Source organism: Nicotiana tomentosiformis, chromosome 8 (assembly GCF_000390325.3).
Source record: "Nicotiana tomentosiformis chromosome 8, ASM39032v3, whole genome shotgun sequence".
Taxonomy (NCBI): domain Eukaryota; kingdom Viridiplantae; phylum Streptophyta; class Magnoliopsida; order Solanales; family Solanaceae; genus Nicotiana; species Nicotiana tomentosiformis.
In genome coordinates, this window is record NC_090819.1 from 56,244,050 (window position 1) to 56,258,664 (window position 14,615).

The window sequence follows — 14,615 nt, forward strand, 5'->3', positions numbered from 1 at the left end:
GAGAACAAGCATGCCATTAGATGGACAATGTCTGACATAAAAGGTATTAGCCCCGCATTATGAATGCACAAAATACTCATGGAGGAAGGACATAAGATGTAACGACCCAGCAGGTCATTTTGAGCATTTGCATTCCGTTCAACTATTTAAAGTCTTGAGTAGCATCATATGATGTATTATGACTTGTGTAAATCATCGGTTTTGAATTTCAGGTTACTCGGAATTGATTTGGAAAAATGAATTTCATGATTAAAGCTTTAAAGTTGGAAGAGTTGACCAAGTTTGACTTTTTAGTATTTGACCTTGGTTCAGAGTTTTGATGGTTCCAATAGGTCTGGATGGTGATTTTGGACTTGGGAGTATGCCCGAATTTGCATTTGGATATTTCTAAAAGGTTTTGACACTAATTGGCAAAAGTTGGAAATTTGAAGGTTTGAAAAATTCATAGGTTTGATCGAGAGTTGACTTTGAGTATATATGATTCAGATTGTGGTTCTAGGAATTGGAATAGCTTCGTTATGTCATTTAGGACTTGTGTGCAAAATTTAGGTTCATTCCGAGTTGATTTGATATGTTCCGGAGTGAGTTTTGGAAGTTGAAAGTTCAAAAGTTCATTAAATTTAATTTGAAGTGCGATTCCTCATTTCGATATTGTTATGCGCGATTTGAGGCCTTGAGTAGGTCCGTGTTAGGTTATGGGACTTGTTGATATGTTCAAACGAGATACCGAGGGGCTTGGACGTGTTTCAAATTGATTTCGGACCATTTTTCATGTTTTCATTGCTGGTTGCTACTGGTTTCTGGTACCTCGATTGTCCTTCACGTTCGCAAAGATGGGTATGCGATCGCGTAGAGAAAATCTGGAGATGGGGCATTTTATTCATCACGGTCACGATTGGATGGTTGTGTTCGTGTTGGGCTGGTGGGTTACTGTTCGCGTTCGCATGATGGGCACCGCGATCGCGTAGTGTAGAGATGAAAAACTGGGAGCTGGAACTTCTTCAACGCATACGTGTATGATGGGATGCGTTCGCGAAGCGTGGTCGCCTGTGTGCTTCGCTTTCGCATGAGTACTTTTGTGATCGCGAAGCATATTGTTGGAGGTAGTGTTGTTTGTTCTTCGCGCTAACGAAGGTTGTTCCGCAATCACATAGGGTAATTCTTGGCAGTGCAATTTATTTCTTCATGATCACGATAGTAATTCCACAATCGTGATTCATTGATTCGTCCAGTGATTATAAAGTACTCTATTTCAGGGGTTTCGGCCATTTTTGCATATTTGGAGCTATGGAGATCGGATTGAGATGACTTTTGAAATGATTTTCACCACATGGATTAAGGTAAGTGTTCTCTACTCGGTTTTGATTTATTTCATGAAACTATCTTCGTTTTTTGGCATTTGATTGAGGATTTCAATATAGAAATTGAGGGGTTTTGTCTAAAGTTTTCTAGAGTGAACTTTTGAGTTTTGAACATCGATTCATAGTTGGATTTGGGTGAAACTAGTATGGTTGGACTCGTAATTGAATATGTTGTCAGATTTTGTGAATTTTATCGGGTTCCAAAGTTCAAGCATGGGTTTGACTTTTTGGTTGACTTTGGGATTTTGATTAAATATTCGACCTTTATCAATTGGGTTTGTTTCCTTTGGCATTATTTGATGTTCTTGAGTTGCTTTTGGCTAGTTTCGAGTTGTTCGGAGGTTGATGCATGCGGGATGGAATTTCTAAAGTATTGTGTGGCTTGCTCGGTATTAGATTTGGCTTGTTCGAGGTAAGTAAGACTTTTAAACTTGGTGTTGAGGGTATGAACCCCAGAATATATGTGTTATGTGTTTGGTGTTGAGGTGACGCACATGCTAGGTGACGGGCGTGTGGGCGTGCACCGTAGAAATTGTGACTCAATCAATTCTGTAGAACTGTATAGTAAAATAATCTTGTCATTATCCATGTAATTTCATGTGTTAAAGAAACTGAGTTGTGACTCGTGTTAGAAATCATGTTTAGGCTATATGCTTATCCTGTTGGGTCCCACTGAGGTCATTTCTGCTGTTGAGTTATTTTGCTTAAATTGCAATTACATACTCAGTCATACTCATTCATTGCATATCATATCTCAGTCTCTAATATCAATTGTCTCACAGCATATTATCGTTGTTTGGGTTGATTGACATGAGATTTGTGAGGCCGAGAGACAGTAGAGATTGATGACTGAGTGAGGTCGAGGGCCTGATTGTGAGGATGTTTATGGGATCGGAGCATGCTTTATTGATTCATTCCATGATTGGATTATATTTATGCTTGGGCAGGATCCGTCTTTCCGGAGTCTGCACACCCATAGTGAGCGCAGGTACCTACTGAGTGCGTGTGCGAGTGTGAGTGCCGAGAACGAGTGCCGAGAGCGAGTGCCGGGTGAATGGGAGGACTGAGTGACTGTGAGGGCTGAGTGAATTGATACTCTGAGATTATGCATACGGTTTTATTATTGTGTTGCATTGCATTCGTCATGCACACTTGACATACAGGCATAGAGATATATTTTTCTCATGTTGCACGGTATTGTGTCATTCATGACTTCACATACACATTGAAATATAGGTATAGAGATGTACTTTCCTCATGCCATTTGATAATGAAATATCTTACCTGTTGCTGAAAGTTTTTGGGAAAAATCACAGTTTTTCAGATTTACTCATATTTTGGTAATTTCAGTAAAAGATTTGGATTTTCACTGATATACTTGAAAAGCATGCCTATTTTCCGGAACTGTGAACGAGCTGAGCGTTATATCTCTGAGTTATTTCCTGTACCATTTTTATTATATTGTTATGAGCTGTTGTTGGCTATTGGTGTTGAACTCTGACCTTTATCCCAACTCGCAAGTACTTTCAACCTAAAGTTAGGTTTGTTACTTATTGAGTACATGGGGTCGGTTGTACTCATACTACACTTCTGCCCCTTGCGTGTAGATTTTGGATGCTGATGTTGCTGTGTGTGGCTGGAGCTGGAATTTAAGATGTACATGCGTTCTTGTCATAGCTGCCTCTTGTTCTTGGTAGCTTTAGCATTTTGAATTTGTTCTTGTATATTTCAAACAGATGATGTATTTGTTTCATATCAGCTTTGTAAACTCTAAATCTAGAAGCTAATGATTTGTACTACTAGTCCTTGGGTAATTTCTTGTATAAAATTTTAGTTATATTATCTTTATTTCTCTCAGTAAATCTCTTTTGAATTAGATTGTTGCTAATTGGCTTACCTAGAGGGTTGGGTTAGGTGCCATCACGACTAGTTAGATTTTGGGTCGTGACAAGTTGGTATTAGAGCCCTAGGTTCGTAGTTTCTAAAAGTCATGAGCAAGTGTCTAGTAGAGTCTTGTGGATCGGTATGATGACGTCCATACCTATCTTCGAGAGGCTACAGGGCATTTAGGATAAACTTTCCATCTTTCTTTCCTTATCGTGCGGCATTGATTCAGCTTGAAGCATATTTGTTTGAATTCCTTCCACTCACTCGTATGCGCATGTGAGCACTCAGTACCAACTGTACATCGACGGCCGTGGAATTCCAGGGATGAGGTGCGAGATGTGTTTTCTGTGTTTTGGTGATGGGCCAGTCTAAAGGACTTGAGGCTGGGTTTGAACCGCAGCTTAGGCTCGATAGTTTCGATTGTGTGAGCATGTGCTTTTGGACTTTTATGTCTAGTGGTATCCCTATGAGTGGAATTTGTGGCCGATGAGTGGTTGGATGACTAAATGATGAGTACGATGTGACTGCGGGCTATGTTCAGATGGTTTGAATGTGACGATGGGAGTTTGCTTGAGATGTAAAAGGATTATTGGGTGCTTGATTTCTGTCTTGATGTGACGTACAGTCTCGAGTTATGAGTATGTTGAAGGATCTTTCATGTTGTTTAATTGTGGAACGAATTAGATTCTCATGTTTTATTAATGAGTTCAGACTTAGGAAAATTAAGTGATTGTGTAGTAGTTGTGGCTGTGAAAGAGCACAGAGAGGTGTCAGTTTGAGGCTAAGCTGGTGGGTTATCACCTGCAGGGTGATCTATGCATGTGTGATCCTTATGATGTTATGTGGAGGATTTCTTTTCTACCAGTGAGTATAGGTGTTGTGATTTGAGTTTGGGGTGGTTGAAAAAGTTGACATGTCCATCACGAGGATGAATGCGATCTTAGCATATGATTTGAGGTACTATATGGTTTGTGCTATAAGAGCTTATGAAGGATTTAGTTGAATCTCACTGCAGTATTATGGCAGTAATAGAGTATGGGAATTGTGAGATATCGAGTGTTTTGATCTATTGATTTGAGCCAAGCAGGGGAGTCTACTATCGACGAGTTGATTGCACGGTTATGTGTTGTATTGGTTTCGGTCTGAGGCATACTTGTAGATCAGTTATAACTCGCAGATGTTGGTTTTGAGGATGACTTAAGCAAGGAAATTTTTGGATACATGATGTATTACACTTCACGGGTATATGGGAATCATGGAATGATTGAGTTGTTATTGTGGACAGTGTAGTGCACATGGAGTAGGAATTTGCTCGGTTGCGTTAAGGCGGGGTTGCTTCTTTGGGTATTGTCGAGCTAATGGGGCATAGGTTGTTCGGCCTGTTTGGGTGGTGCAATTGAGATTTGAGCAGAGTAGATGACTCTCGAGAAGGATTTAATGGATTCAAGATTTATATATATCAATTGAGAATTTATCTGTATTTGTAGATGGCTAGAATCTGAGATTTGCATCGGATGGTGTCGGGACTCGCGGTATTTCTATATCATTATAGATCCTACATTTCAGTATCAGGAAGTTGAGGGAAATGACTTTAGATTCACAGAAGGTCTCTTCAGAGTGGTGTCTCGGTTATGGTACTTTTGGGGTGCTTAAGAGGGAATACAGCGGCTTATGGGCCTTAGGGCCGTGTGGTTTTATTCTAGGATCTCTTGCGGTGAGCTTGGGGTAAGGATCGTGGTGTTCTGGAAAGGAGAGGCATCAACTTAAGGGTAATTCGAAAGGAACTCAGAGAAATAGGACAACTTGGTAGTAGGTTGGATTAGCACGGTAATGGATATGATCGATTCTTTGGGTACTTATGATGTTGTGAGTCTCTACGGGTGTTTTGGGGAAATACTCATGGGTTTGGCGTGGCTTGCTTGAGTTAGAGAGATTCAATTCTAATGGCTTGGTTATGTGTAAATGGGCTTCAGAGTGTTCTCAATGGTTTCTGCCATAACTTGAAATGGATTTATTTACAGGTATGAGGGCTATGTAGCGTATTATGATTTTCTCCTGGATGGGATAAAGTGAAAGGTTTCTGACTGATCGGGTATGTATTCTGCTTATGACTTAGAGTTTATTATGAGATTCTCGTACTTTTCATATGATGATAAGAAAGATGTGGTGTGTTGTATAGGATTGAGATTTGTGTGTACAAGGTCACGGTTTAGTTTTGAAGGGAAGGTCATAAATTCTTAGACAGTATGGACAGTCTCCGATGTTTAGATGAATGTTATAACTACTTGGTATTGCCTGAGAAGAGTGTACATTCAGAAGGCACACTGAATTTTGACTTACGGATGCTTCATTGGTATTGCGGTACTCGCCTAGTTGATCGACTGCTGATATTCAGATTTTGCTATGTGGCATGGAAGGATTATATAAGTATTTCTCGTGGGGATGATTATGTATGATAGATGGGTTAGCCATTCGAGTGGTGGAGTTTGAATCGGCTATAGTGATTCATGTGTTCTATGGAATTAAAGGATGGAAGTTCTCAGAAGCAGATTGTTTTATGGTTGTGGACTATGTAGATGTGGCCAAAGTTATCCAACTGGCAGTATGTGTTATAGTTAGGTCATTGTCGACTTTTGGAGGGTTATTTATCTATCTGGTATTGACCGAAGTTGATTTGGGGGTCCATTGGTAGGCCCAATGAGGATGGGTATTCTACACCGAATCGAATTTCTTGACTCGAAACTGTTAGTGTTGAGGGGTGTGACATTCAGTTAGAGCTGAGCTTGTTTGTGTCCTGATATGTTCGATGTGCTACTCTTCTATGCTACGGGGGGTTGTGATTTGTTGGTTATAGGCACACATAGTGCGGTTCTGTTTGGGCCTTGTAGCGGAATTTAAGAGAGATGGTTATTCGGGTATTGAAAGATTGATTGCGCCTTGGTTATGGCCTTTTCCGGTTGCAGTGTCATGACCCAAACCGATGGGCCATGACGAGTGTCCGAGTCCCACCTGTCGAACACCCCTGAGCATGCGTCTAAGATATAAACATGAATTAAGGGTAGGTCATGTAGAACATCTGTCAATAAACTGCCGAATCACGTGAATAACATACGTGAGGAAAACATGCCCAAAATACATATATACATATACATGCGGAATACGGTATGGCGAGCTGACCAGGCTACTATAGACAACTATATACCCAAAACTAGAAGCTGACAAGGCCACATATGATCCAACTATACATGACTATCTACAGACCTCTAATAGAGTGTACAACTATATAAAGAACGGGATTGGGTCCCATCATGCCCATATATGTATACAAAAATATCGTACCGCAACCCAAAAGCAGCTCCGGATCAAATGGAGCACACCAACTCTCGCTGAGCAAGGATCCTAGCAAGGGGGACCGCCAGCCTGTCTACCTGCACTCGGGCACATAAAACGCAGCGTCCCTAGGAAAAAGGGACGTCAGTACAAATAAAGTACCGAGTATGTAAGGCATGGAAGCAGTATATAAAAGACATGAGAGAAACATGGAGTAAAGAACTCAACCTGCAAGTCTGAATAGCTCTGTGAATCATTAAATATTATAATGTCACGCATATGCATATAAATGTCATATCATGCATAGGTATATGTGTACATAACATCATCAAGCCTCCGAGTGCATCCCATCATATCATCTCGGCCTCTATGGGCGAAATCATCAATGTATACCAGTTGATCAAGTGGTGGTGCATATATAACACAGTAACCTCTTCTCATACCCCATATACATATAATATACATGTATATAACGACATCTGGTCATGAGTCAATGTACATGTATGAATGAATGCAATGCATAATGAAGTAAGTCAATAAAATCTCTCGGAATGTCATAAGATCAACATACCTTCGGATAAACTTTATCAACTACGTATTTTCTAAGACCCCTAGTACTTCTATGAATAGAGTCATTTATGAAAGTTGTGTGTTTGCTCGTTTCGTTTGTAATATATGTATTATTCCAAAAGGAAAAAAGGGATAGCCTTAACATACCTGAGCCGATTCTCTTGATAATCCCTCTAACACACGTCAATCGTGACAAAACACGTAATGGCGGATCAAAGTTGGGAAAAATCAGTATGATGTCCTTGAGAAAGGTTGTACCGTGCTCCCTTAGAATTGCAAGTCATGCTGCTATAGCATTATGTGGGTTCATATGTATTCTTTTTGTGGCTTTCCTTCCGTTACTTTGCAAATATATACAACTCACTTTAATGATGTAGGGAAGTGTCTTTATCATAGTGAGTGTGGGCCCCACTTTATGTGGATTACTTTGCCAAAGAGTCCCCTAAATATACCACCTAGCTACATATGTCAAAGAGTCACTATTAGGTTTGAGAAATATCCCACTTACTGCCACGTGGGGATGATGTTTCCACTAATTACTTATCCACAAATTTCTAATTAGTTTGTTAATCTCCAACTAAAAACCAATAATTAACCAATTACCTACATAATTAGGTTTTATTTCAATTTACTTAAAATACTAATCACTTTTAACATACTTTATATACCTTAATATTATGGTAATGTGGTTTATTGTATGGCACTAGTCCATAAATACGGGGTATTATAGCTTGGACCGTATTTTATCTCAAATTGTTAAACTTCAACGAAACTCATTTTCTTTGATTTGTTTACCCTCTAACCTTCACGGCACTTACTTATCACCTGTTATAAATAACATAAATACTTATATCCTTAAAATAATCTCATTCCCGAGCTTACGTCGATTAACTTACGACGAAACTTTAACATACGAAAGTACGGGATGTAACATCATTCCCCCCTTAGAAACATTCGTCCTCGAATGTTTAAACTTGAAAGACCTACATGAAATACTCAACAATTCTAAATGAATATACCTTCCCGGCTATACTCCAATGGAACAACCATCGGACTCCCACGGGGTTAGGACACCCTCCCTCCTTAAAACTACTTCCTATTCCATTCCTCACCTACGAGTCTGTTAATCAATCTCTTAGGCACTGGCACCTTCTGGTTGTAAATTTATTAACCGGATTCTTAACTTTCTATTCCACTCTACTAACTTCCCCAAAATATCACGCACTATCCGCGGTGTTCTCCCTAGGGCAATAGAGCCATCAGAGTTCTAACTTCTTAATATCCTAGGTCACTCCTCTCTCCTCCTTTAGTCCTCGAATGTTAAACTCCCCGAGATCTATATAAATTTTGGTAGAGTCTCCTCTGTAACAGTACTACTACCAACCTTTCACATAATAAACCCAATAATACAATGCCACATAGGGTCACAATCATCAATCATGACAATGGCCTCACACGACCAATGATGGTAACTAACACAAGAATCCATACACGCACCTAAAGGTTGTGATGTCTCACTCTGATCCTCCTCTGAAAGCGGAAATAAGTGAGGATACCTAGAATTCATGTCTTCTTCATCTTCCCAAGTCATCTCTTCCACATTATTGTTTCTCCAAAGTACTTTAACCGAAGTTACATCCTTAGTTCTCAATCTCCAAACCTATCTATCTAGTATAGCAATGGGAGATTCCTTATATGATAATTGCTCTATGACCTGAACATCATCAACTGGCACGACTCTAGAAGGATCGCCAATACACTTACGGAGCATAGACACATTAAAGACTGGATGTACGGACTCCAAGTTAGAAAGCAAGTCTAACTCATACGCTACCTGGCCTACTCTGTGTATGATCTTATAAGGTCCAATGTACCGAGGGCTAAGTTTTCCTTTTTTACCAAATCTCATAACGCCTTTCATTGGTGATACCATTAGGAATATCCAATCGTCAACCTTAAAATCCATGTCTCGTCGTCGATTATCCGTATAAGACTTCTGACAGCTTTGAGCTGCTAATAGCCTTTCCTGTATAAGCTTAATCTTCTCGATTTCCTGTTGCACCAACTCTGGTTAAACTAACTTAGTTTCCCCAATATCAAATAATCTGACAGGCGACCTGCACTTTCATCCATAAAGAGCTTCGTATGGAACGCACACCTGAAATAATATGCCCAAGGAAAGCTACAGAATTCACATTTAGAGAATTTTGCATACAACTTCCCTTTTTGTAGAACTCTGAGCACAGTACGAAAATGATCTGCATGTTCAGTCTCTGAACGGGAATAAACCAATATATCATCGATAAATACAATCACGAACAGATCTAGAAAGGGTCTGAACACACGGTTCATAATGTCCATGAAGACTGCTGGGACATTGGTCAAACCGAATGACATAACACGAAACTCAAAGTGCCTGTATCTGGTCCTAAATGATGTCTTCAGAATATCTTTCTCCTTAACCCTTACCTAACGGTAGACCTCAAGTCTATCTTCGAGAAACACTTGGCACCCTGCAACTGATCAAATAAATCATCAATCCTTGGGAGCGGGTACTTATTCTTGATCGTCACCTTATTCAACTACCTGTAATCAATACACATCTGCAAGGAACCATCTTTCTTCTTCACAAATAACACAGGTGCTCCCCACGGTGATGTACTAGGTATGATAAAGCTTTTTTCAAGCAAGTCCCTTAGTTGTTCTTTCAACTCTCTCAGCTCTGCAGTGCCACTCTATAAGGAGGAATAGATATCGGCTGAGTATCTGGTAATATATCAATAGCAAACTCAATCTCTCGCTCTAGCGGAAGGCTCGGAAGCTCATCGAGAAACTCATTAACCACAGGGATAGACTGAACGGTTAGTGATGCACAACACCTCAAACATACTTCCAACTTCAAGTTCAACATGTTTTCCCTCAACATCAAGGCTTGTTATGTCCTAAAAATGACTCAACCCAAGGAGAGGGGTGAAGAACATAAATTATATCACACAAATACCTAATTTAATTTTAATTAATTTCCATGTCTTCCTCAATCATCCACGAAGAGAGAAAGCGGAAACTATCGACTAGTTCGGGTTCCTAAGGCTTGAATCCACTTGTTTCACTTTTATCCACCTTTGATTTGGCTTCCAAACCCTAAAGATATGTTTAGAAGGTATAGAGAGAGTTTTAAGTCTGATTTGGGTCGAGAATGAGGCTTGGAGATGAAGGCCACAACTTTATATATCAAGATAATCCTCAACCGACCTTGTGGGTCCTAAAGGGATATGCTTGTGCAATCTCGCAAAAATGTGAATATCTCTTTACTCCGATATCGTATCGACAAACAATTTAATGTGTTGAACTAGACTCAATGATCTTCAAGTTGGTGAGTGGATCACCCCATAAATTCAATTATATTAAGAGAAAAGATCAGTAATATACCTAAATTGTCAGTAAAATTATAAATGTAACTTGCGACAACTTTTGTCGACTTTTGTTTCATAACTCGTTTGAATTTAAAACTTAACACACGAATACCATATGACAATACCTCATAAAATCACCATAGTATCATGTTAATCACCTAGTTTCATCCTAAAAGTACGGGTTATAACATCCCCAAATTGCTGACTTTCGACGAAACTTATTTTCTTCTATTCGTTTAACTTCTAAGCCCTCCAACATGTGCTTTGCATGGTTTTATACACTCATGAACTTGACAATAGTCCTGATCTCCAATCTTATGTCGACTACTTCATGACACACTTTGACGTGTGAAAATGTGGGATGTAACATCCCCTCTTCCCAAGGACATTCGTCCTCAAATTTAAAAAAGTACGGGGGTTAAGTCATAGATTTCACTAAACAATGTAACCATTCATACTACCCGGTGTTTCTTATAGGGCTATACGAGCTTGTATTCGCGTGTCAAGGAATCTTTATAGGCAACTATTATCTTATAGAGTTGATTCTGCTTCTTTTATCTAGTAATTTCCTCAGTGTTCGAGTCCTTTATAACTTTTATCAAGGTTTAACTTGGGGACTTCTTATCTTCGTAGTCGATCTTTCTCTTATGGTTGAACTTCTTATGTGTCATGCCCTTGAACGATTGGTCTTTCAGGTATATTCATATGTTCAACATAGTCTTATCTTTTCTTTTGGTTTAGCTAATGTTCATGTGCTCATCAATTAATAACTGAGGTTTATGCCTCTTTAATTCTTGTCGTTGAATATTTGGCAAAATATTTATCAATACAAAGCTGTCAGTATTTTGGCATTACATCCTTAGCTTAAATTCTAAAAGCCCCTTGAATTGTGTCACTTATGTCCGCGTCAAGCTCTTAATAGTGGTTGTCGAGATATTGGAACTAGTACCGCCATGGTAAGTGATTCTTTGCAAGTTCCCTTTTTTTTACAAGGTTAATACCGCGCATCTTTCCTGGTTTTAACTCTCGAAGGTTATTTGTCACCACATACGTTCATATGGATTCATTGGCCGCAATCCTTTTTCCTTCGTAGCTCTTATCACCCCTATCCTCCTCACGCTTATGTCTTACGGTTACTAGTAGACTGTCAATACCGTTAAGTCCTTCCTTGGATTTCCAATGTCATATATCATCCATATAACTCTCATGGCTTCTTGGCCCTTCTTGTCACTATTTTCTTCTTTGTTGGATCGGATCTCCTTTGGTCTCAATTCGTAATGTCTCTCTCATTGTTCTATAATTTAGTCAAAAACTTAATTTAACTTGGTCTCTTCTGTCTTTTGTTGCAATTTATGGGTATCACCCACGATTTAATTATTATTCTAATGCTGAAGGATACTTGTTTATAACTTTAGGGCGGTTTACGTCACCGCAATCATCACGATGGTGTATTTCTCCATTTAAATAGTAGATTTTCCCTTGTTTTAAATATCCTGGCGTATTCGCTATGTGGTTGTTCTCTATGTGTGAGGTGCTCACATTATGGTGGTACTATTCAGGAAGGGTCATAATTCCTCTAGTTTTCCTCCGTCCACTTGGTCAAGCGGTCTTTTTTTACTACTCGTTGTATGCTCCATCTGCCTTAGCTCTAATGTCTTAGGTTTTCCTTACGTGTATAATCTGCAACATCATCCTTGCTTTCAATTCTTTGACAAACACGCCCGATGGGTGATAACTAACAGTTCAACTCCTTGATGTGTCCTCGTTGACCTCTCTAGTCCACCTTTCGTGGTTATTCCTCACGTCCTTACTAGTAACGCCACTTGTATTCTCCTCCGTATCCCAAGTTCTATAGTCTCGGGTTAGAGCTCACTTCACTCTCTGGTTTTTTGCTTTATCAGACAAATGTACTCTACATAGGTTGTAGGTTTGCTATCGCGAAATCGAATTTAAATGCCATTTTGTTACCTTGTCGACACTTCCATCGTTCTTGGCCCAATTATAACTATGTATCTTTTTGGCTTGCTTCTACTTTACTTTGTTCGTTCATCCTTATCCCGCAATCATAACAGTTGCCTTGGGTCCGTACTTGTTTATTTAAGTAAAGAATTTATTTTAATTTCCTTCCCTCAGTTTTCTTCTAATTAATTCATCCTCCGTATTTACGTGCTCCTCCTAGATCATCACGCATCCTTCCCTTGCTTGCTTGCTCGCAGTATGATCCCTTTTTTTACTCATCAAGTGGATATCACTTCTGTTTATACGTTCTACTACGTCGATCTCCCCCTCCCCTCCTTCCCCGTGCGTAACTTAAAACTAACATTTTTGGATTCTCTTCTTTTATAGGTCTAATTGCTACCCTCACATCCTATTATGGTTCTTCTTTCTTGGCGACTTAATACTTTCTAATATATATACTCCTTCTCTTAAGGCAATTCCCGTGTTGTCAGGATGTATGAGATGATATATGTCTAGTTGATACCCTAGACTTATATATCTTGTAGTATGAGGCTTCCTTGTGAAAACTCTAACTTTGATTAACTCACCACGGTCGCCCCCACCTTGTTACTTGTTCTTTCTATATGAAATCACTTACTTTTATGATTATAACTCTACTAAGTTCCATTGAAACTCTCCAAGTATAGAACTTTCCTTAATGTACTTGTTAACGTTAGTACCATTACATCTTTAAAATATCCACCTCTGATAAGTTCGATTTAAAGAGTTACTTCATTTTCTTACCAGTGATTTAAGGCGATTCCCCCATTAATTCAGGCTTACGAGAACTTGTCCTTTAAGTAATTTGCTAGTCCAGTCAGTTAGTGAGGTATGTTCTTAGAATTACACGACTTGCTGTCACAAGATTCAAATTTGCCTTCGGGTCTTGTAGTCACCATTTCTCTTCAGAGTTCCCTTGTCTTTACTTGCCGTGTTCCATTTGGCTTTTCAGTAGTCCTTCATTAACATTCTTCCTTATGTTTTGTTCTAAAGCTTCTCGTGATATTCTTCCATTTCTAATTCCTCCTGCCTTAGGTAATCTTATTTGTGATCGTCTCATATATCTCTGTCGCCTAACCCTTTAACTGTAGGGTTTCTCGAGATACTTTCCTATCATGTCCTTGTTGTTCGGCTTTGCTGCTTCTATCATGTTATATCTCATTGAGTATCATACGTTACCTTTTTAACCCTATCTATCCATATTAATCAGTTCCGGGCTCGAAAATAATGTAATTACCTTTGTAAGAATCTTGTAATTTTATATCATATCATTATAGATGTTAAACACCATAATTATTGCAATCCATACTCTTTTTCTCATTCCATTACGTGCACTTCACCTCTAGCTTATAAACATTTTGCATCTTACTGATTACTCACAATACTCGTTACTTGCATTTACATAGATGAACTTTAACTATCAATCTACCACATATAAGTATCCTTTCTGTGGTTTTAAGTCTTATTTGGGTAAAAAATAAGGCTTGGAGATGAAGTCCATAACTTTATATATCAAGATAATCCTCAACAGACTTTGTGGGTCCCAAAGGGAGCTACTTGCGCAGTCTCACAAAAATGCGAATATCTCTCAACTCTGACATCGTATTGACGAATGGTTTAATGCATTGAAAACTAGACTCGTAGGCAATTAATTTGGAGGATGGATCATCTCGTAAATCCCAGTACATTGAGATAAATTCTCAGAAATATTAGACCTAAACTTTCAGTAAAATTATGAGCGTAACTTGCGGTAACTTTTATCGACTTTTATTTCATAACTCGTTTGACTTCAAAACCTATCACACAAATATCATACGACTAACATACCTCATAAAATTACCATATTATTATGTTAATCACCCAGTCTCACCCTAAAAGTACAGGTTATAATATTCCCAAATTGTCGACTTTTGACGAAATTTATTTGCTTCTATTTGCTTAACTTCTAAACCCTCCAACATGTGCTATGAATGGTTTTATACACTCATGAACTTGAGTATATTCTTATCTCCAAGATTATTTTGATTACTTTATGACACACTTTGACATGTGAAAA